The sequence below is a fragment of the Nycticebus coucang genome, chromosome 14, assembly GCF_027406575.1.
Source record: "Nycticebus coucang isolate mNycCou1 chromosome 14, mNycCou1.pri, whole genome shotgun sequence".
In the NCBI taxonomy this organism is placed as follows: domain Eukaryota; kingdom Metazoa; phylum Chordata; class Mammalia; order Primates; family Lorisidae; genus Nycticebus; species Nycticebus coucang.
In genome coordinates, this window is record NC_069793.1 from 43,042,457 (window position 1) to 43,066,647 (window position 24,191).

Below are 24,191 nucleotides of genomic sequence, written 5' to 3' on the forward strand. Positions count from 1 at the left end.
TCTTGCCACAAAAAAAAAAAAAAAAAATGAACAACTCTATGAGATGATGGACACATTGCTTTGCTTCACTATACTCATCTTTTTATTATCTACATGCATCCCGTAACATTACCTTAAATATACACAATAAAATTTGTTTTAAAAAGAAAATGGATTCCAGATATATCCAAAGTTATTTGGGAAGAGCTATATTTTTGGAGGCTGACAGACCTGGATGCGAATCCCAGCACTACCCCTTACGAGAGGCTTGGCAAACTCTGTGTTCTAGTTTCTGTGTAAGTAAAATGCAGGTGCTGATATTATGATTAAAAAACAAAACATTTAAGTATCCAATGTACTCAGCCCTACTATGAAACTAATTTTTGGCTTTCATATGAAAGCTATAACCCAGTTATAACCTAAGAATATGGGGAAGGGGGAGAGGGCGGAGAGAGAGGGGGAGATGGGCGGAGGGAGGGTGATTGGTGGGATTACACCTGCGGTGCATCTTACAAGGGTACATGTGAAATTTAGTAAATGTAGAATATAATTGTCTTAACACAATAACTAAGAAAATGCCAGGAAGGCTATGTTAACCAGTGTGATGAAAATGTGTCAAACTGTTTATAAAACCAATGTATGGTGCCCCATGATCACATTAATGTACACAGCTATGATTTAATATTAATAAAAAAATAAAAATAAATAAAAAAAACAAGACATTTGATTTAACCTTTTTTTCCTCATCACAAAAGATTCTGCTACAGAGGGAAAGTTCAATAAATGCTGGTGGGAATAAACTTTGTGCAACATTTTGCTTTATTATGGGCAAAAATAGTCATAGGTGCTACGAACATGGGAAAGGCTGTCAGCACCCTCGTCACCAATGACGTTACAATGAGGGTTTGGCCTGTGTTTTCCATGTGCCTTCCTAGGAAGATTTTACCAGGAAATTTGTTACTCTCCTTTATATGCCCTCGGCGTTAGACCTCATGGCATCCTGGGAAGAGAAAGAACCTGGGTTCCAATGCAGATTTATGACATGCTCGCTTGGTGACCTTAGTGAGTATAGGTCATGTCTCTGAGGCTCAGCGTCATCACCTGAAAACATGAGCACGCAGATCCATCACACGGAGCTGCGGGCAGGACTGAGAGGCCTTGCAAAAAGTGTCCAGCAACACAACAGGCATGTAACACAGATGCAGCAAGGGTTAGCTCTGTTCCAAAGGGAAGGGTTAGAAATGCATAATTAAGCTACAAAATTAATGAAGATATGAACTGTGGTCCAATGTTTTGTTTTTTTAAGCACCTAGCCTGATAGAAATACCTACAACTAGAATACAAGGAAGAATCAAAGCTGTTTAACTTTGATTTGGTTACATCAGCATCCTCACAGTGACCCCTTCTCTGAGGTCATTTATCCCTCCACTGTGAAAAGAGTGGCTTGTGATTCAGTTTCACAACTACCCAGAGATGTTCGGAAGAAAAGCGTCTAAATGGGCGGCACCTGCAGCTCAAAGGAGTAGGGTGCTAGCCCCATATACCAGAGGTGGCAGGTTCAAACCCAGCCCTGGCCAAAAAAAAAAAAAAAAAATGTCTAAAAATGAAACATGGGAAGAAAAACAATGCTGAATTAGTAGTTTTATTTATCACAAAAGTTTGCCTTCTCCTTCAGGGATTCTCGGTCTGAACGTGTTGTTCTTCCTGTTCTGAAACAAGATAATGATATTAAAAAAAAAAAAAAAAGAACTTGCGAAAAACAGACAAAGGGGAAAAGTGTCGTCTGTCCCCTTCGTCAGGGATTGTGCTCCTGTCTCAGTCTCCTGGACTGTGCTCTGGAGCTCCGCCAACTTATGAGATTTCAAAGGAAAAGCGGACAGATTCATAGGGAAGCACGAAACCCTACAAATATGCCGTTCCCATTACTCTACTTGTCAACATGCCCTTTCTTTCTTATTAAATCTGTCTTCCATAATTGGTTGAATAATGCCCCCCCCAAAAAAATCCATGTCCACCAAGAACCTCAAAATATGACCTTGTTTGTAAATGAAGTCTTTGAATATGTAACCTGTTAAAATGAGGCAACATTGGATTAAGATGGACTTCTCTTTATTTATTTATTTATTTATTTTTATTAAATCATAGCTGTGTACATTAGTATGATCATGGGGCACCATACACTTGGTTCATAGACCGTTTGACACATTTTCATCACACTAGTTAACATAGCTTTCGTGACATTTTCTTAGTTATTTTGCTAAGACCTTTACATTTCACATTTACTAGGATTCACATATACCCTTGTAAGATGCACCGCAGGTGTAATCCCATTAATCCCCCTCCCTCCACCTACCTCCCCCCTCCCGGATTAAGGTGGACTTCTCATCCAAACAGAGGGAAGACATGGTGTGGTACACAGAGGAAAGAGACCACGTCAAGATGGAGGCAGAGACTGCAGTGATGCCACCACGAGTCAAACGAGCAGCCACTGAAATCTGCAAGAGGCAAGGAAGGTTCTCCCCCAGAGCTGTCGGAAGAAGTGTCACCCGCTGGCCCCTTGATTGTTGATTCCAAATCTCCAAAATTTTTAGAGAAAAAGAATGTGTTTTGAGCACTTAGGGTGGGGAAATGTGTTGCGGCAGAAAACCAATACAATCAATGAAGTGTAATTTTTCACATCATACAGTGCTGAGGGGGCTGGGAAGGGCCAAGTCCCACTGATCGTCACTGCTCCCTAGAAAAGAGACCCTGAAAGACAGAAAGAAGGCACCAGGGGATGCAGACCCATAGTGAAACCATTTGACTGTGTTTGGAGAACAAGAGGGAAGAATATTTAGAGATAGACTGCATTTGAACCACAGCACTAACGGGAAGCCAGTGTAAGGTGTCTTAGTAAGTCTCTGACCTCTGAGCTCAATGTCCTCATCTTAAAACAGAGACTGCTCCCTACTTTGCTAAGGAATTGTATTAACAAAAATACAGTTGGCAGGGTTAGCACACTATATAATGTATAGCAGATGCTTAATAAAGGTTAGAGTTTTTTAAACGAGCTAGTCTTGAACTACAAATATCAGAAAACTAGAAAAGATATGCCAAGCCAGCCACCCAAGTAAATGCCATCCTGGAAATACAAAAGTATGTATTTATTGAGATTGAAAGAGGCTTAAAAGAATCCATCCCCACTGCCTCAGCCCTCTAATGAGTGGTCCAGAGGAAATGTGTTAAAAAGAGAGTCCTGGAAGGTTAGGAAAACACTAGGACTTCTCAGCTTTATGGTCGATAGTGAGGGTACTCTTTCTTTGTTAATCACCCACAGGTTGTTGCCCTTTTTCTTCTTCGTCACTAATAAACAAGAAAAAACTGGTTGGAGGTCCAATGGACATAAAGTAAGTGTGCCGGGAAGTTTCTGTGTTTGAGTCTTTCCATGCAATGAGAGGAAGAAGGAATGAAGGAGAAAAAAGAGGGGAGGGATAAGAAGAAAAGAAATTTATCATCCTAACTTCAGGGACCCGGCCCTGCCCCTGGGGTTGCATTTTGTTTCCAGACAAGATATTTAAAGCGAGTACATAAAGTATCTATATCACAATGTACAAGGCACAGGCAATATAAAGGCAAAGGCAGACCCTGACCCTCCGCTCAAAGATCCTACAGGAGGTAGTCAGGATGCTGTAATCACACACAGCACAGGAACATCATCCAGGAAAAGGGTCAGAGAAGATCTTCTGGAGGAAGTGACATTTAATGAACGGAGTGAATGGAAGTTAGCCAAGCAAAATGAGGCAGGGGGTAAACGTTGAAAATAAATGCCAATGCACATTCCAGAGCAACACCAGACCCCACACAGTGAGTCATTACACTACAGTGATAAATCTATGAAAATTGCCCCAGTGAACCTTGGCATGGAAAGGCAAGGCAGAGCAAATCACCCCGTTTATACCCATAACATTCACATGGTGGGCCAGTGTTGCTTTCCAAAGGAAAATTAAGCTGCCTGAGAGGAGTTGGATGCACCTGTCTTCCGCCAGTGCCTGAATTCCTGGTGTTCACAGGTAGTAACAAATATCATTTTCTTCTCTGTGTCTGTGACATTATTTTCCAAAAATGGTCACAGCAGTGTTCCACCCCACATGCTACTTTGCAATGTAACCTCACCTTCCCCCATATCAGGAAGTTCAATCTAGTTACCCTCCCTTGGAATCTGGACTGGCCTTACAAATGCATTTGTGGCCAACAGAATGTGGCCATGTTACTTCCAAGGGTTGGTGAGAAGTCTGGCAGCTTCTGGAATGCTAATTCTCTGGATGCTTCACCTCAGGATGTTACTTATTAGAACCCAGCTGCCATGCCAAGGACATGTGCAGAGGCTCAGGGACATGCTCCAATGGACAGTTCCAGCCAAGTTTATCTTTAAGGAATGTCAACTGAGGCACCAGAAACATTAGGAGGGAAGATTTCAGTTGACTCCATTTCCCAGCTGGCAGGGTATCCTCAGCCCTTGACATTTTCCCATCTGAGACCCATCTATGGAGGAGATACACACCACCCCTTTTGAGTTCTGTCTGGATTATCCACGTACAGAATTTACGAGTGGTTGTTTTCACACCAAGTTTGAGTTGCCCATTCCAGATGTGACTGATACAAGCAGGATAGGATCTGTTGTTCTGAGTCCAAGGTATGATGTAAAACAGGAGCTCAATGAGGTTGCGGATCTGGATAGAAATGAAAATCAAAGCACCTGGACACTCCTCTGAGTCTCCCACCTTCAACACAAGGTGTATGAAAGGATGACGCAATAGTTGTCAGTTACCTCGCACTGCCTTTACTCAGTGGAGTCTTTACTATCCCCTAACAGAAACAGACCCTAAAATAAACCCAAATATATTCTGTGGCAGTCAAAACATATTTTCTTCAACAACAACTCAGTGATTGCCCTAGGAACTTCAGTGCATATGTTGAAGGCACTGCTGAAATCTGTCACCAAATTCTACATCCAGTTTCTCTGGCTAATGCTGCCTAAAAGCTATTAATATAGGAGGAAGTAGAAAAGCAAGCCAAGAAAGCCAAAGATGTTTATTTTTTTCTGAAGAATGTACAGAGCTCAGGAGCATCGGAGATAAGGTTTTGTCCTACCTCAGTGGTTCTCAACTTTCCGAATGCCATGTCCCTTTAATACAGTTCCTGTGGGTTGCGACCCACGGGTTGAGAACCACTGTCCTACCTAGAGGTGGGAAAGTTCACTGATCAGAAATCTGAGCTCTGGGTACAAAATCTTGAGTTAAAATCTCAACTCAGTTGGGCGGCACCTGTGGTTCAAAGGAATGGGGCACAGGCCCCATATGCCAGAGGTGGCTGGTTCAAACCCAGCCCTGGCCAAAAACTGCAAAAAAAAATTCAGCTCAGCTGCTTAATGACTCTGTGAAATTACCCCTGTTAATTTCAACAGTCATGTACTCACACTGTTTTCCCTCCAGTAAGAAAAAGATTGCATGAGGATTAAATGAGATAATGGGTACAAGAAGTTATTCAAACATTTGTCATGTACTTTCTAAGTGCCTGCACCATTCTAAGTCCAGAAAAAAAAAAAAAAAATTGGAGAACAAAGGAGGAAAGTCCCCTGCCATGATGGAGCTCACATGTCCACAGGAAGGAATAAACAATAAATAAATATGCGGCATAATGTAATGTGTAATACATAATTTAGCATAGTGATAATTCATATGAAGACAAATAAAGCCAAATGAGGAGAATTGAGAGTGATGAGGTTGCCAAATTAGATAGAAGGGTCTGGGAAAGGTCCTCTGAGGACATTGCAACAAAGGCCTGGATGAAATCAAGGAGTAAACAGAATGGTTGTCCACGAAAATGGCATTCTAGCTAGACCAGTGGTTCTCAACCTTCCTACTGCTGCAATGTATTTTCATTGTTAAAAAGGGGTTGCAACCCATAGGTTGAGAACGGCTGAGCTAGAGGAACATCAAGACAGAGGCTTGAGGTAGGAAAAAGAAGAGCAAGGAGGCCTGGGTGACAAGATGGGTGGAGGAAATGGAATTGTGATTGGAAATCACACCTCCAGCACAGCCGCAGATGAGGTCAGGCAGGTCCTTTTAAGCCATCTGGATTGTATCCTAAGCATGGCGGAAGCCACTGGTGCCCTTCCTATCTCCCTCTTACGAGCTGCTCGGCAGGTGCCTGACATACTAGAGCTTGCGCTCAGCAGCGGCTAGGTCATCACATCATTCTGGATGAGTGTTAAGGCAACAGCAATACACTCCTCACCAGCAACACTGCGTCCAGCCTACACTCACAGAGCAAGTGGCAGGTCAGAGAGTGTAGGACCTGCAAGCTCCAAGAGGGGCTGGTATTTCAGGTTATACGCATAACATCGGAAAACAAGAAAACCAAAGGAAGCTTAAACAAATGCAGACATTTCTGCTCTCATGCAGAACTACATGACTCTCTTTTTTTCATGAAAATCCAAAGTGGGAGGTAATAACATGTTGGGCAAGAAAACTTTATCATTTGCTTCTACCCAGCCAGTGAGTTAAGTCAAAAATAAAGTTTCATTTCACCTTTTTTTTTTTTTTGTACTTTTCTTAACATCACTACTGGGAAATTTAAAATTATATAGGTACTTGCATTATGTATCTATTAAACCCTACAGAGCAGGTACAAAGCAAATGTGGATGTGAAAGCAGTGGAGGAATAGGAATATCTCTGAGAAGATCTTGTCATTCTTAACCAGGGGTAGCAAATAGGGTTTATTCTGGAGGTCAAGTCAGATTGTCTGATAGTGGTTATCTGGAGTACTATATTACAAAGTACTTGAGACCAAGTGTGAGCTCAGTGGGAAAACTGCCAGAGTTAATGTAAAATATTTGTCATTGGATACCAAGTATACCATTATTTTTGCATGGAAATCACAGTACTACTACTACTAATAATAGCAATAATTTATTAAATGTGCATTTTTCACTAGGCACTTGCTGAACATTTACCCTTGCTGGAGTAATTTCCCATCAACATCTTTATTTTTCACAGCAACCTTTAAAGGTAGTAATTGCAAACCTGGTTTTACTTATGTGAATAATGAAGTCCAAACTTTGGCAAGCATCAGAATCATATGGAGGGCTTATTAAAACACAGAATGGGGGCCTACACCTAAATAGTTTCTCATTATTTATTAGGGCCGAGAATCTGGCTTTTCTAACAAGTTCCCAAGTAGAGCAAAAGTTACTGATCTGGGAACCACACTTTGAGAATCACTAGTTTAGACCAGCTGTCTCCCTGATCTTGGCCATGTATTGAATCATCAAGAGAATATTTTAAATGACCAATGCCCAGCTGCACCAGAAGAACTGAACCATCTGTACAGTGGGCTCCAGACACAAGCATTTGTAAACTCCTAGGGCAGCCATAGCAGGGGAGACAGGTCCCCAGAACTCTTGTCTAGTAGTTCGCATTATGAGAATCCATGAGTCTGTCCTTTAGACATATTTTAATAGTAAGGTCATTATGTGTTCAGTCACTGTCATTTGCTTCATAGCTGGTGAATCTTCTAACCTGAAGGATACTGCGATTATAACCATCATCTGGCCCAACACGAATAACATTTGATGAAATGTAAACAATCCACAACTGTGAGGCTCTCAAAGACGAAACCCACTGCAGCTAGCACCTAATCCTGTAAAACCTACAAAGCTAAGAACTTCAAGTATAAACATCGTGAAATTTTTTTTTCCATGAAAGTACGGCGAGTCCTAGGAGCCTAAACATCTGATATTGAATTCTCCCTTTGCAGTGCCAAAAGTAAAACCAGCAGACAACCTTTAAAACCTTTATCCCTACCACTCAAAAAGAAATGGAGAACATCAAATGAAATGATTTCTTATCTGTGAAATTTTCTGGTGTTTGGTTAATTTTGCAGAAGCACATCTCAAAACTTCCCAGCATCTGCTGGTTACAAAGTTCTCCTAAACACTTCCACTTCAGATTTACTGACAGGATGACTTTTTCCCCCTCTATAAAGACACTTTTCCCGCTTCTTCAATGCTTCTTTATTGCCTCATAGCAAAGTAAAAGATGCTGACTGGCTCTAAAATGCGAACAAATCCTTAAATATGCACTGACTTTAATTTCAAAATTCCTAGAACAAAATGCCTTGTATTTACGCTGTTCCCTATTCACGGTCTGCATCTGGACACTGTCTTTATCTAGTTCTTGAAAAATTAACCAATTTCTTCACATTTGCTGTATGCTATCAAGAGAGTTTTGTTCTTTATTTCTGATGGAACTGATATTATCAAAAATTGCCAGACATTAGATATTTTCATTTTTCTATCCCATTCCAATATCTTTGACAGAGACAATATTCTTGGACAAGGTATTTGCAACATTAGAAATTCCCCCCATCACCTAGCCTATCTACATTTTTGAATTTTCACATATGATTAGTCAAAAAAACCCCAGATCTCTGCCCTTCCTATATCTCATGTTTAAAAGAAGAAATGATGAAAAACAAACTATCAGAGTATGCATTAGGGCTGCATTAACTTTAATCATTTAAATATTATAAATAGTTAAAACAAATTATTTTAAAACAATTGGTGAAAGTTCTATGCAAACGTCCGTCATTAAAGACTCCAAGACGTCCACTTTTCTTTTTCTCTTGACACTGGAAAATAGATGAATACATTCCATAGAGAGTTTTCCCTAACAGGGAGTTATAACATCTGAGATGATCGTTCTGATATAACCTTTATTGACTAGAGTAATTGTTAGCCCACAAAAGTATGGTCACCCCCCCTCCTTGGGCATTCTGTTTAATTTAATTTCCTGCTGTGCTTTCGTATACAATTCAAACAAACCTCTACTTCATAAAATCTACGCAGGAAAAAAAATCTGTCACTACAAAATGTTCTCTTTAACTGTTCCCGTGAGTCAACTAAACAAAAATCTTGGTATTCTAAAATATTACAGAATAGAAATATATCTATAAGCATGCATATTGCCATATGCTTTTAGAAAGGAAATAGTTATAAGCTTTATAATAATACCCTAATGTTCATTTTTCATTCCATGTGCACACACACACTGACCTCAATAAAGGAATACTTGGATAAGCAAGCCAAACAAGTAAGTCATAATTTTGTCTGCCTGAATTGGCCTACTCAAATGTATATTCAATCAAAATTCATGGTAAATATTTGCAAAATGTTTAATCATTAGCACACAGTACAATGAGAACTTTGCCATCCCACTTACCGAAAATTAATACACCCTTTGACAACACTCCAAATGTTTTTTAGAAGAAGTATAATAATTATTTCCTGGCCAGATATGTGATTCTTCCATTTTATCTTCAATTAAATTAATATCATTGTGCTTACATTCAGGCATTATAAAAAAAAAGGTTGCAATTAAAAGATAAAACACATCTCTGGCATTTGGAATAAAGAAGCATTTATTAACAAAAAGGAAATGAAAATGCTATAAAAATATAGTATCTTAAAAGGAATAATGTATTACTTATTACCAATCACTGGAATTAATACTACCTATTACCATAACACTATTTTCTATAATCAAATGATGTCGTAAGTCTTATATTTTAACTTTTGCATATATCTTTGATACACAATAGGTCCATTAGAAATGTTAAAGCTAGGGTGGCACCTGTGGTTCAGTGAGTAAGGAGCCAGACCCATATTCTGACAGTGGTGGGTTTGAACCCTGCCCCGGGCAAACTGCAACAAAAAAATAGCTGGGTGTTGTGGTGGACACCTGTAGTCCCAGCTAATTGGGAGGCTGAAGCAAGAGAATCACCTAAGCCCAAGGGCTGGAGGTTGCTGTGAGCCGTGACGTCACAGTACTCTACTGAGGACGACAAAGTGAGACTGTCTCTTTAAAAAAAAAGAAGAAGAAGAAAGAAAGAAGTTACATTTGAATAATATTTTAGTTAAAATATAAAATTAAAAGATAATTTCATTTACTTCTCACATCAATATCTTTAAGAAAGATAGGAAGTTACTATTGTCCTTTTTTTTATTTGACACCATAACCCAAGTCTCCTCACTTGTAGTCTAAGTATCTAGATGTCTCTTGATAACTTAATATTTGAGTATTATAATATTTGAGTATTTGAGTATTATAATACTCAATATTTGAGTACTATCAAGAGCAAACAAAATGCTATGCACACGCACATACATCTTATAACAATCACCACAGGAGGAAAGTGCTATTATATCACTCATTTTATAAAATGAGAAAATTGACATATAGAGACATGAAGGTCATCCTTTTAGTTTCCTATTGTCACTGTAAAACAGGACCAAAAACTATGGTGGCTTAAAAAACACAAATTTCTTATCTTTCACTTTTGGAAATCCAAAGACCAAAGTGGGTTCCACAGGGCTAGAGTCAGGATGTTTACAAGACTGTATTCTCTCGGGAGTTCTAGGGACAGTGAGTTTCCTGGCTGTTTTCAGCTTCTAGAGGCTGCCTGCATTCAGTGGCTCATGGCCCCTTTCCTGCATTTGCAAAGCCAGCAATGTCGAGCCAAGTCCTTCTCATGCTGCTGTCTGGCGCGCTTTCTTTTGCCTCCTTCTTCTGTTTATAAGTACTCCTGTGGCCACAGATAATCCAGGATATTTTGGCCATTTCAAGGTCAACTGATGAGCAACCTTTTAATTCCATCTGCAACTTTAATTCTCCTTTGTTTTTTGGCCTAATATCTTAACAGGTTTTAGGAATTAAGATGAGGATAACTTCTGGGAAGGCAGGAATTATTCTGCCTACCACGGTCACTCATAGCTAGTAAGTGGTACAGCCAGGACATGGACATAGATTTGTTTTATTCCAGCACCCACCTGTACTCTCAAGCCACTCTACCACATTGCCACCTTACAATATGCCCAAGATTACATATAACAGCTTCCCTGCCGGGGGACCAAAAGCACCATCCATCCTAGAGCTATGCTATTTTTCTCAATGTCTACTTGAGTTGCTGAGGCTGAGTAAACAGAGGCAACATAACTATAAGTTAACAACTGAGCTATAATCATTGTCCATCTCTGAAAATGCTTTAGGAACATCTTACACCTGGTTACACCTTTTTAAATACCAAGTGAAAAAATATAATCCTTAGTGATAAATGAAGGTCTTAATAGGGTTCCATGTACTCATTACTGATCTAATACTGTTCCTGTATTTGGCTGTTAGGCTAAGTGATAATTTGTGCCTGCAGAATGGAAACTAGGCATGTTCCCTTCCACACATTTGGATATTCTCAAGGTTTTTAAGCTGAAGGAGAGTAGCCCCTGCAGCTTCCCTGTGCTGATGTGACCCAGACTAGAGTCAATTCCTGCACCTTGAAACCAAAACAAACCCCATACGATGTGATGCGGGGACAGCAGAAGCTGCATCGGGGAGTCTGAGGCCTGTGGGATGCTATTGGTTGTGCATAAGGAAGGAGCCCTTGTTTGACATTCTTTCTTAAAGCTTTGTAAACTTCTTACTGAGAGAAACTGTTGCATCTTGTGAATATGGCAATACGAACTGGAAACCAAGATCTTCAGTCTTGTCCAACCAACGCCTAAGCCTCTTACCACGATCTACACAAGAGCCATTCCTGAGAGTCCAGTATCAATACTGCTAAACCCGCCAAGCAAACATCTGTACTAGGCAACAAAATATCTTTCCTTTCTTTCAATAGTCATGACATTCTGGGCAGGTAAATAATCAGACCAAAGGACTCCAACCTAACCAAGGTAAACTTATTAAAAATTAAAATATATCTATATTCCAAGTAATATTTAATCTTACAATTCCAGAGCAGTCCAAGTAAAAAAGTAAAGAAATGATAGAAAACCAAAAGATTTCAAGGTAATTTACATCCACTAATCTTAAGAAAGGTGGTACAAATAAATTCCTACAGCCCAATGCATTGAGTAGACCTTCTTACTATTACCCTGTTTCCCCGAAAATAAGATAGTGTCTTATTTTAAGGTATGCTCCCAAAGATGCGCTAGATCTTATTTTCAGGGGACATCTTATCTTTCCTGTAAGTAGGTCTTATTTTTGGAGGATGTCTTATTTTCAGGGAAACAGGGTAGGCATCATAATTATATGTGCTCATATTTGTCTGCAATACAGCATTTTTACTGTAGAGAGAGAGTAGGTTACCATCTCTTTTTTTTATTTAGTGCAGTATATTGCCAAGGAGAATTACACAATGTGTAGTAAATGAACAAAGATATGTAAGAACAGGAACATTAATTGTCACCAAGGTTGCCAGATAATTGTAATTTAAATAATCCTGAGAATAAGCAATTTGAACCATAGCGTTCCACATGTTAGATGCAATTTGACAATAACAAGTGGAATTAAAGTTGCAAATAGCAGAAGGAGATTTATACCAGTACATTAATTCCAGCAATATTTGTAATTGTAAAAATTAATCAACAGGAAAAAACCTACATAAATTGTAAACTATTCGTACAATGGATTACTATGTAGTAATTAAAAAGAACAAACTGGAGCTACATACGTGAACATGGATAAATCTAGAAGAAAACTGAGTGACTGAAGCCAATGGCAGTTGAATGTGTACATTATGGTATAATTTTGGTAAATTTAAAAGCATGTTGCTTATAGATACATGGATATATAGTAATATTAATAGTATAAAAACATGCATGGAAATGATAAGTATAAAATGCAAGAAAATAATTATTTCTAAGGAAAGAAGAGGAGGAATGAGATCCGAGAGGGTTATATGAGCATTTTAGTGTTATCTATAACTTTTCTTCAAAACAGTATGTATGGGTTTGAAAGCGAGCTCGGGTGTGGTGCTCCACTGTGATAGTGGAGGCCACTGTGAGCTGCACGGCCCGAGGTGGGGCAGTGTCCGGCTCGGGGATGCTTTGTCACAGCTCCAGTCCGGCTGCAGGCCCGGGCTTTCACCAGAGAGCTGTGTTGTTGAAATGTCTTTTCAAAAAGTTTAACATTCATTCATCATATTCTTTGGCATGATGGATTTCCTTGTGAAGATTCGAACTGGAAAGTTTGTGGAAGAAATGGTTTTCAAATATAAATCCCATTTTTGCTATACTAAAGTAGACAAGAATTCTCTCAATTTAATAATGGAAAAACAGTAAGATGACTATAGTAAGTTGATTTCCAAATTACTTACACTTTTAAAAGAGGGAAATGAATAGGAATAACCTACTTTGAGGAAGCCATGGCAAAGTCAAACATAAAAAAACACAGAGTTTGAGGAGAGACTAAAGATGGCGGCCAAGTAACAGCTTCCTTACAACTGGGATCAGCGAGTCTGGGGAGACAAGACGCCAAGCATCTCTGGCTGGTGGGATCTGCCTATAATCATCCCTTTGAAGATACAGGGAGCCAGCAAGGGACTTCTGGACCCCAAGAGGAGGATAAAAAGGGTGGAAAACTGGCAAATGGTTGCGTGTGTTCGATCGACCTAATCACGCCAGCAACCGTAAGTATAAGCAGCAGTGAGACTGCAAACCGGAAAGGCCTTACCTGTGAACTGTTTCGGTGTTCTTGGACGTGGCACTCAGTTGAACTGCCTTGGGGAGAGCTTGAGCAGCAGTGTGGAGAATTTTGGGCATCATCTGGGGCCCCAGACCGAGCCACTGAGCTGGGCGCAGGAAGCCACTGTGAAAGAACTGCCCCGGCAAGCTCTGCCCTCAGGGTCTCACAGCAAGGATTGGGCGCGTCAAAGTAACCTACGGACTGAGCAGCCTAAAGGCGGGGAATGAGCTGCATTACATCCTTAATCCTTAGGGGCAGAGTGAGACGGTTTTGGCACACTGAAGCCTTGGGCTGTTGCCCTGGGTAGAGTGCCGTGACGTCACAGCTCACAGAAACCTCACTGGCCCAGACCTCCATAGGAGCTGTGTAGCGACCCCCAACCCGTGACCCGCACCCACCGGGCCTCTATATTCCTTGACCAGGAACTGCAGGAGCCACAAAACCCTTCGTCCTCCCTCCTGTGTCCTCCCAGCTTCCACACTAGCCCATTCATCTGGACAGGGACTCTGGTAACTGTGTGCCCTTTGGAGCCCTCCCTGCCTCTGTGCAGAGCTCTTTTCCTGGCCAGAGACTGCTGGAGCCATGGACTCTCTGTGCCAAAGTCACTGGGCGCCTGGCACTCTCAGAACCGTGCACACCACCCCCAGCCCTGTTGCTGGATCCGGGTGTGTCACAAACCGGAGCTGCTTCCACAACCAGAACTCCCTAGCTAGAGGAGCCCCAGAGGAACTACACAGGGTCACTCCCCACAAAGATCCAGCAACAATAGAGTAATCCCGCTGGGGTCTAATCTTGGAGAGACAACTCCCCAACTCTGAGGACAGCCAGAGGCAATGGTGAAAAACAATCATGAGGAGAAATCACAGTAAAACTCTGGCAATATGAATAATTAGAGTATATCAACTCCCCTAAGGATCAATGAGGCAGAAACAGCACAAGACCCCATGCACAAACAAATAGCTGAGATGTCAGAAATTGAATTCAGGATCTGGATAGCAAATAAGATCGAATTAGAATTCCAAAAGTTATCTCAAGAATTCAATGGATTCAAAGACCAAATGACCAAAGATTTCGACACATTGAGACAAGAAGTTGCATCCCTCAAAGATCTGAGAAACACAGTAGAATCCCTCAGAAACAGAATGGAGCAAGCAGAAGAAAGGATTTCTAACATTGAAGACAAAGCTTTCGAATGCTCCCAAACCCTCAAAGAAGAAGAGAAATGGAGAACAAAAACACACCACTCTCTCAGAAAGCTCTCGGATACTTTGAATAAAACCAATATTCGTTATAGGGATCCCCGAAAGTGACGAAGTGGCTTCACAAGGCACAGATTCTCTTCTCCATGAGATTATGAAGGAGAACTTTCCAGACATGCCAAGAGATTCCGAAATTCAGACAGCAGACAGTTTCAGAACTCCAGCATGACTCAACCCAAATGAGACACCCCCAGACACATCATAATCAATTTCACTAAAGTTAATATGAAGGAGAAAATTCTGAAAGCTGCCAGACAAAAGAAAACCATTACCTACAAGGGGAAGAATATCAGAATAACTGCAGACCTCTCTGCTGAAACCTTTCAAGCTAGAAGAGAATGGTCATTGACTTTTAATCTCCTAAAACAAAATAACTTTCAACCCAGGATCTTATACCCAGCTAAACTGAGCTTCATTAATGATGGAGAAATTAAATACTTCAACGACATTCATATGTTGAAGAAATTTGCCACAACTAAACCAGCTCTCCAGGACATTCTTAGACCTATCCTCTATAAAGACCAGCGTAATTCTCCACCACAAAAGTAAACCCACCCAAAAAATTTTAGATCAAATTCCAACTTCCACAGTCGCAAAAGGATTAAAAATATCCACCAGTATTTCAAAAGGCTTATCAATACTCTCAATCAATGTGAATGGTTTAAATTGTCCTCTAAAGAGGCACAGGTATGCGGACTGGATACAAAAACTCAAGCCAGATATCTGCTGCATCCAAGAATCGCATCTTACATTAAAAGACAGATATAGACTCAAGATGAAGGGATGGTCATCTATATTCCAGGCAAATGGAAAGCAGAAAAAAGCAGGTGTTGCAATCCTGTTTGCAGACGCAATAGGCTTTAAACCAACCAAAATAATTAAGGATAAGGATGGACACTTCATATTTGTTAAAGGTAATACTCAATATGATGAGATCTCAATTATTAATATTTATGCACCCAACAACGCACTTCAATTTATAAGAGAAACTCTAACAAACATGAGCAACTCGATTTCCTCTACTTCCATAGCAGTTGGAGATTTTAACACCCCTTTAGCAGTCCTGGATAGATCCTCCAAAAAGAAGCTAAGCAAAGAAATTTTAGATTTAAACTCAACCATTCAACATCTGGACGTAACAGACATCTACAGAACATTTCATCCCAAAAAACTGAACACACATTCTTCTCATCAGCCCATAGAACATACTCCAAAATCGACCACATCCTAGGCCACAAATCTAACCTCAGCAAATTTAAAAATATAGAAATTATTCCTTGCATCTTCTCAGACCAACATGGAATAAAAGTTGAAGTAAATAACAACAGGAACCTGCATACCCATACGAAAACATGGAAGCTAAACAACCTTATGCTGAAGGATAAATGGGTTATAGACAAGATTAAGAAGGAAATCACCATATTTTTGGAACAAAACAACAATCAAGACACGAATTACCAGAACCTCTGGGATACTGCAAAGGCAGTCCTAAGAGGGAAATTTATAGCACTGCAAGCCTTCCTCCAGAAAAGGAGGAAAGAGAGGAAGTCAATAACTTAATGGAACATCTCAAGCAACTGGACAAAGAAGAACACTTCAACCCCAACCGCAGCAGAAGAAAAGAAAGAACCAAAATCAGAGCAGAATTAAATGAAATTGAAAACAAAAGAATTATACAACAGATCAATAAATCCAAAAGCTGGTTTTTTGAAAAGATCAAAAAAATAGATAAACCTTTGGCCAACCTAACCAGGAAAAAAAGAGTAAAATCTCTAATTTCATCAATCAGAAATGGTAATGATGAAATAACAACAGACCCCTCAGAAATTCAAAAAATCCTTAACGAATACTACAAGAAACTCTACTCTCACAAATACGAAAATCTGAAAGAAATCGACCCATACCTGGAAGCAGCCACCTACCAAGACTCAGCCAGAACGAAGTGGAAATGTTGAACAGGCCTATATCAAGTTCTGAAATAGCATCAACTATACAAAATCTCCCTAAAAAAAAAGCCCAGGACCAGATGGCTTTATGTCAGAATTCTACCAAACATTTAAAGAAGAACTAGTACCTATACTACTAAACCTCTTCCAAAATATAGAAAAAGAAGGAATATTACCCAGCACATTCTATGAAGCAAACATCACCTTGATCCCCAAACCAGGGAAAGACCTAACAAGAAAAGAAAATTATAGACCAATATCACTAATGAATATAGATGCTAAAATACTCAATAAGATCCTAACAAACAGAATCTAACGTCACATCAAAAAAATTATACACCATGACCAAGTCGGATTTATCCCAGGGTCTCAAGGCTGGTTCAATATACGTAAATCTATAAATGTAATTCAATACATAAACAAACTTAAAAATAAAGACCATATGATTCTTTCAATTGATGCAGAAAAAGCTTTTGATAATATCCAGCATCCATTCATGATCAGAGCACTTAAGAAAATTGGTATAGAAGGGACATTTCTTAAACTAATAGAGGCCATCTACAGCAAACCCACAGCCAATATTGTATTGAATGGAGATAAATTTAAATCATTTCCACTTAGATCAGGAACCAGGCAAGGTTGTCCATTGTCTCCATTGCTCTTTAACATTGTAATGGCAGTTTTATCCATTGCAATTAGGGAAGAAAAGGCGATCAAGGCTATCCACATAGGGTCAGAAGAGATCAAACTTTCACTCTTCGCAGATGATATGATTGTATAGCTGGAAAACACTAGGGATTCTGCTACAAAACTTTTAGAAGTGATCAAGGAATGTAGCAACGTCTCAGGCTACAACATCAACACCCATAAATCTGTAGCCTTTAAATACACCAACAATAACCAAGCTGAACAAACAGTCAAGGACTCTATTCCTTCCACAGTAGCGCCAAAGAAGATGAAATATTTGGGAGTATACCTAACAAAGGACGTGAAAGATCTCTAACTATGAAACTCTAAGAAAAGAAATAGCCGAAGACATTAACAGATGGAAAAACATACCATGCTCATGGCTGGGAAGAATCAACATTGTTAAAATGTCCATACTGCCCAAAGCAATATATAACTTTAATGCAATTCCTATTAAAGCTCCATTGTCATACTTTAAAGATCTTGAAAAAAATAATACTTTGTTTTATATGGAATCAGAAAACACCTCGAATAGCCAAAACATTACTGAGCAATAAAAACAAAGCAGGAGGAATCATGCTACCAGACCTGAGACTGCACTATAAATCCAGAGTGATCAAAACAGCATGGTTTTGGCACAAAAACAGAGAAGTAGATGTCTGGAACAGAATAGAGAACCAAGGATGGATCCAGCTACTTACCGTTATTTGATCTTTGACAAGCCAATTAAAAACATTCAGTGGGGAAAAGATTCCCTATTTAACAAATGGTGCTGGGTGAACTGGCTGGCAACCTGTAGAAGATTGAAACTGGACCCACACCTTTCACCATTAACTAAAATAGACTCTCACTGGATAAAAGATTTAAACTTAAGACATGAAACTATAAAAATACTTGAAGAAAGTGCAGGGAAAACCCTTGAAGGAATAGGCCTGGGTGAATATTTTATGAGGGGGCCTCCCCAGGCAATTGAAGCAGTATCAAAAATACACTACTGGGACCTGATCAAACTAAAAAGCTTCTGCACAGCCAAGAACATAGTGAGTAAAGGAAGCAGACAGCCCTCAGCATGGGAGAAAATATTTGCAGGTTATACCTCCGATAAAGGTCTAATAACCAGAATCCACAGAGAACTCAAATTTATTAGCAAGAAAAGAACACATGACCCCATTTCAGGTTGGGCAAGGGACTTAAAGAGAAACTTCTCTAAAGAAGACAGACGCAAAATCTACAAACACATGAAAAAAAAGCTCATCATCCTTAATTATCAGAGAAATGGAAATCAAAACTTACTCTGAGGTATCACCTAACCCCAGTAAGAACAGCCTACATAACAAAATCCCAAAACGAGAAATGTTGGCGTGGATGTGGAGGAAAGGGCACACTTCTACACTGCTGGTGGGAATGCCCACTAATACGTTCCTTCTGGAAGGATGTTTGGAGAATACATAGAGACCTAAAAATAGACCTGCCATTCGATCCTATAATTCCTTTACTAGGTTTATACTCAGAAGACCAAAAGTCACAATATAAGAAAGACATCTGTACCAGAATGTTTATTGCAGCCCAATTCATATTTGCTAAGTCATGGAAGAAGCCCAAGTGCCCATCGACTCACGAATGGACTAGCAAATTGTGGTACATGTATACCATGGAATACTATGCAGCCTTAAAGAAAGATGGAGACTTTACCTCCTTCATGTTTACATAGATGGAGCTGGAACATATTCTTCTTAGCAAAGTATCTCAGGAATGGAAGAAAAAGTATCCAATGTACTCAGCCCTACTATGAAGCTAAATTATAGCTTTCACATGAAGACTATAACCCAACTATAGCACAAGACTATGGAGAAAGGGCCAAGGAAGGGGAAGGGAGGGGGGACGTTTTGGTGGAGGGAGGGTAATGGGTGGGGCCACATCTATGGTGCATCTTAGAATAGGTACAGGCAATTGCACTAATGTACACGGCTATGATTTAACAATAAAAAAAAGAATGAACAAACATAAATACATTCAGAAAAGGAATCAGACAATTGCTACAAAAAAAATTAAAAAAAATAAAAGTAAAATACAAAAAGAAAACGCAGAGTTTGTTCGCAGGAATCTTCAGTATCTTCTTTGCTAGCAAGCTGCAGCCTGGGTGGTAGTAATTCCTCCAACTCTGATGGCTCCTTTTGCTTTAAGAATAAACTGTGTAGATCTGCTACTCTGGCTCTACAGGCCTATATTGATAATTTTGATCTAAGTCGAATATATCCTGGTGCAAGCCCTGGAAAAATTAACCTTGATGAGGCCTCTTCTAATATGCCATGTTTCTCCAACTTTATTTATAAACCAAACGGTGCTTTTGAAAATCCTAATCACATAAAGCACTCAAAGTCCTTATCCCATAGAAGACAGAGTATTAATGACATAGACTCCATTACCCTAACGACTGATCATCTATTAAAACTTCCAGCAGATGGATCATTTCCTTGTTGGACCAGGTCACTGAATAAGCACGAAAAAAAAAGAAATGCATTTGAAGACTGGGTTTATTAGACATTGAAAAGAATTCAAATTTTCAAGAACCCTCCATTCCTATGGTCAAGGATAACTTAATTACTCCTGCTGTATGCAAATATAAATGGAAGACAATGTGGTGACAAAATTCAGTTGCTTATCCTGAAGGCCAAGAGAAATCTAGAGCAGGGCACTGGCCAATCACAGAGGCCTATGAAAAAGGATGATAGCTCTTGCTCATTAGATAAACTTAAAGCAGAAAGATCATGGGAAAATGTTCCTGTTACTTTCAAATCTCCTGTTCCTGTTAACTCTGATGATAGTCCTCAAAGTTCAAGAGTAAAGTATTCTCAAGTGGTTCTTGAAGAATTTTTAAATGATGATAGTCAGAGCTGTACCCTTTCTGGAGGCAAACATCATGGTCCTGTTGAAGCCCTGAAACAAATGTTATTTAATTTTCAAGCAGTACAAGAAAGTTTTAATCAGAATAAAACCACAGAAACAAAAGAGATTAAACAAGTTGCAGAAGATGACTTCTCTAAATTACAGTTGAAGGAAAATATGATTCCTATTACTAGGTCACTTCAAAAGGCTTTGCACCATTTATCTCGACTGAGAGAACTTGTTGACGATACCAGTGGAAAACAGTCACCAAAAATGCAAAGAGGAAAATAAAACTTGCTACAACAAATAAATAGTCACCACAGAACAAATATGTATTTTTTTCCTATTACTAAAACTGACTATTATAAGACATATAGTATTCTATGACTGCTTCAAGTATTACATATTTCTAAAAACTAACTTGAAAACACCCGTAGGTTTTGTGACTTGTCCTTATTTTCTGCCAGAACAGTAGACTGTGAAGTAGAAGGACCCACAATATATCCTATGGTCTTACTTTGGTCTTCAGGCCAACAAAGTTCTAATATTCACAGATGAATGGTTGTTTTCTTGAAGCTTATGTGGACCTAGCCTTCTTCAGCATCCTTATTTTATCATCTGTTCCGGATTATTAAGAAACTGTCTAGTTTCTATCTAATATCTTCAGTTAGATAGACTGTTTTGGACACAGTTAGTTATCACTTTCAAGGAGCTTTACGAGTATCAAAACTGTTACTGTGTATCTTATCCATATGGAAGTCTCACTTTTAAGTTTTCATAAAGCAAATATTTAAGATGTATTCTATTTGTAAATAATACTAATTTAACGGCAGGTGATGCAGTACTGAAAGGAATGTTCTTTTATATTGTGACATACAAGAAGACCTCTTCATTTAATTGATTTTTTGATTCTGTGTAAGACAATCTTGATAGTGGTTGACAGTTAACAACTGTCTCCATTTGGGGAGATAATTGAGAATTTAACATTTCAGTATTAAATTGATTCATATATTTTCCTTTTGTGGTTAGCTCAAACTTGTGAAAACAACAGTTAGTTTCTTTATGAAATTTGATAACTAAAGGAAAATGAATATGAACAACCAGAAAGCAACTGTATTTTAAAGCTATTTTTCAAGAGTTAAACTTTCTTTAAACCATTCTGTAATCTTCAGAGATTGTCTCTAACTGGAACTAAACAAAGCTCAAAAATTTTTCAGTTGTTACCAAGCAGACATTATTAATATTTCTAATAAGCTGAAGCATCTTTATCAACAAAACTAAGAATAAAGTCATAAAACATAACTAATACAGAGTATTAGAAAGGCTGGTTGAAACATATTTCTGTATATATGCTAAGACCACAAATTAACACTTTACCCAATGGCAGCATTTTTGCTATTAAACAGGAATTTCTAAGTACATTGGGTCACAGAATTTTTTCCAAATTATTAAAGCATGATTTAATATCTGTTACATAACTGACATATCAAACACTAGAGGGAAACTCTATTTTTTTTTATTTGTTGCCTTTTATTTTGGCTGGGGAGTTTTACCTAGTGAGGCATCTGCCAACAGTTTTGTTCTGTTTACTTTATGAAAATCCTTTTGCCACTGACATCATATTTTCTGATTAGGGTCTGCTTCACAACAAGTAGCTTACATAACCAAACAAGGAATTATTTTGAAGATTAAAGTATGTCTGGGTATTGAAAATGGCGGCGCCTGTGGCTCAAAGGGATAGGGTGCCGGTCCCATATGCCGGAGGTGGTGGGTTCAAACCCAGCACTGGCCAAAACCCACCAAAAAAAAAAAATGAAAATGTAGATTTTAAGTGGGTAAACATCAGGTGGGTCTAGGTAGACCTAGTGAAAGCCACTAGTAGACAAGTTCTAAAGAAGGCAGAGAAGAGGAAGACATCAGGTAACCTCTCACTGACAGTATGTTGATCCTGAGTAATATATACTATCTCTAAAGAGAATATTCTGTAATGACTGTGTTGACACTGATTTGATTAATGTTCCCATGTGCAAGAACACATTTCCAGTACTAAATGAAATAAAAGCCGTTCTAAAAAAACAAAACAAACAAACAAAAAAAAACAGTAGATATGACAACATGTTAAGATGTGATAGGATTGAATAATGGGTACAAGACTGTTACATTATGCCCTAAATTTTTCTATATGTATTAATACCTCGTGAAAATACTATTGAAAGGAATATGTTTATTGTGTCACAAAAACTTTGTGCCAGAAAGAACTCTAAAAATATTCAAAATCAAGTGGCTTAGATTACACAGCCAGACACCCCAGAACAGATAAATGGAAATTCTGAAACTAAAATTCAGTTTCTCTAATTTGCACATCTGTTCTCTATCCATTGTGGCTAATGGTATGTTATGTATTGTGTTTCCTTTTTTTTCTTTTTTTAGTTTAATGAAAAAAAAATTTTTTAATTTTAATTAGAAAAAAATTCCAGTTCAATAGTTCCTTCATTTCTGGATAACAGCATCTGTAGCCTTAAGAGTTGTAAATCTCAAGAGGAAAAGGGCTGCATCTGTCAGGACTTCTGGGTTTGCTGCAAAGGATGCAAAGGAGTCACAGGTCTACCCTAATTTCCAGGGAGTGCAGGCAGCAAAGAATAGGAGTTCCGGGGAGGCGGAGCAAGATGGCGACCAAGTAACAGCTTCCTTGCATCTGGGCACCATGAGTCTGGGGAGATAGGACTCCAGGCATCTCTGGCTGGTGGGATCTACCTATCATCACCCCTGTGAGGATACAGGGAGTCAGCGAGAGACTTCTGGACCCCAAGAGGAGGACTAAAACAGTGGAAAAACGGCAAGTGGTCGCGTGTGTTCAATCCATCTAAACCAGCCCGCAACTGTAAGTTCAGTAGCAGCCAGACTACAAACCAGAAAGGCCTTACCTGTGAACTGTTTTGGTGTCTTTGGACTTGGCACTCAGTTGAACTGCCTTGGGGAGAGCCTGAGCGGGAGTGCGGAGAACTTTGGCCGTTGTCTAGGGCCCCAGTCTGAGCCGCTGAGCCAGACGGAGCTAATAGTGTTTGGCTGTGGGTCACAGGGAGCCATTGCGGGCGATCTGCCCCAGCAAGCTCTGCCCTCAGGGTCGCAGAGCTAGAATCGGGTGGGAGCTGGTAACCCAGTGACCAAGTAGCCTAAGGGTGGGGTCTGAGACGCCTTGCAGCCCTAACACTCAGGGGCAGAGTGAGACTGGTTTTGGCACACGGGGTAAGTGGATAGCCAATTCAGCAGTGATTCCAGCAACAAGCACTTTCCTGGGAAAGCTTCTGCTCAGCAAGTTTACAAGTTCAAAGTGCCTTTTAAGTGGGCTGAAGAGAGATTTAGGGTGTCTACCTCCTGGGGTTTGAGAAATCAGCAGCCTCCAGTCGTATCAGAACTGTGATTAACATCTCATACCCCAGAAGACCACGTGTTGTCCAGACAATATTCAATAACATATACATACTGCTTTGTTTTGGTTGTGTTTTTTTTTTTGTTTTTTTTTTTTTTTGATTTTTTTTTGGTTTGGTTGTTATTTTTGTTTATTTTGATGTTGTTGATGTTGTTTTGTTTTTTAATTTCAACCTTTTCCATACAGATCCTTTTTCTTTCTCAATTTTTCTAGTTTAATTATAATTTCCCATTGCTGCCCTTTTCAATAACTACAACTTGATTTTTGCTAGTGTTTCTACCACTATTATTTGTTTTTTCACCCAATTTTATCCCATAAAGTTTTCTGATTGCTTGTTTTGGTTTGATTTATAGCATTTTTGTCTATCCTCTCTACTTGGTGGAGGTGGGGTACTGAGTCTGAACAGGTTAGAAAAGAGCTGCTGACCTCAAGGGAACCACCCAA

General features: G+C 39.2%; 1 protein-coding gene and 1 pseudogene across 3 annotated transcripts in view; one reads left to right on the plus strand and one right to left on the minus strand.

The window, feature by feature from the left end:
- Positions 1-24,191, minus strand: part of NELL1 (neural EGFL like 1) — a 950,583-nt gene that overhangs the window by 355,152 nt on the left and 571,240 nt on the right. The gene's annotated exons all lie outside the window — the stretch shown is intronic.
- Positions 1,089-20,608, plus strand: LOC128565242 (lung adenoma susceptibility protein 2-like; annotated as a pseudogene).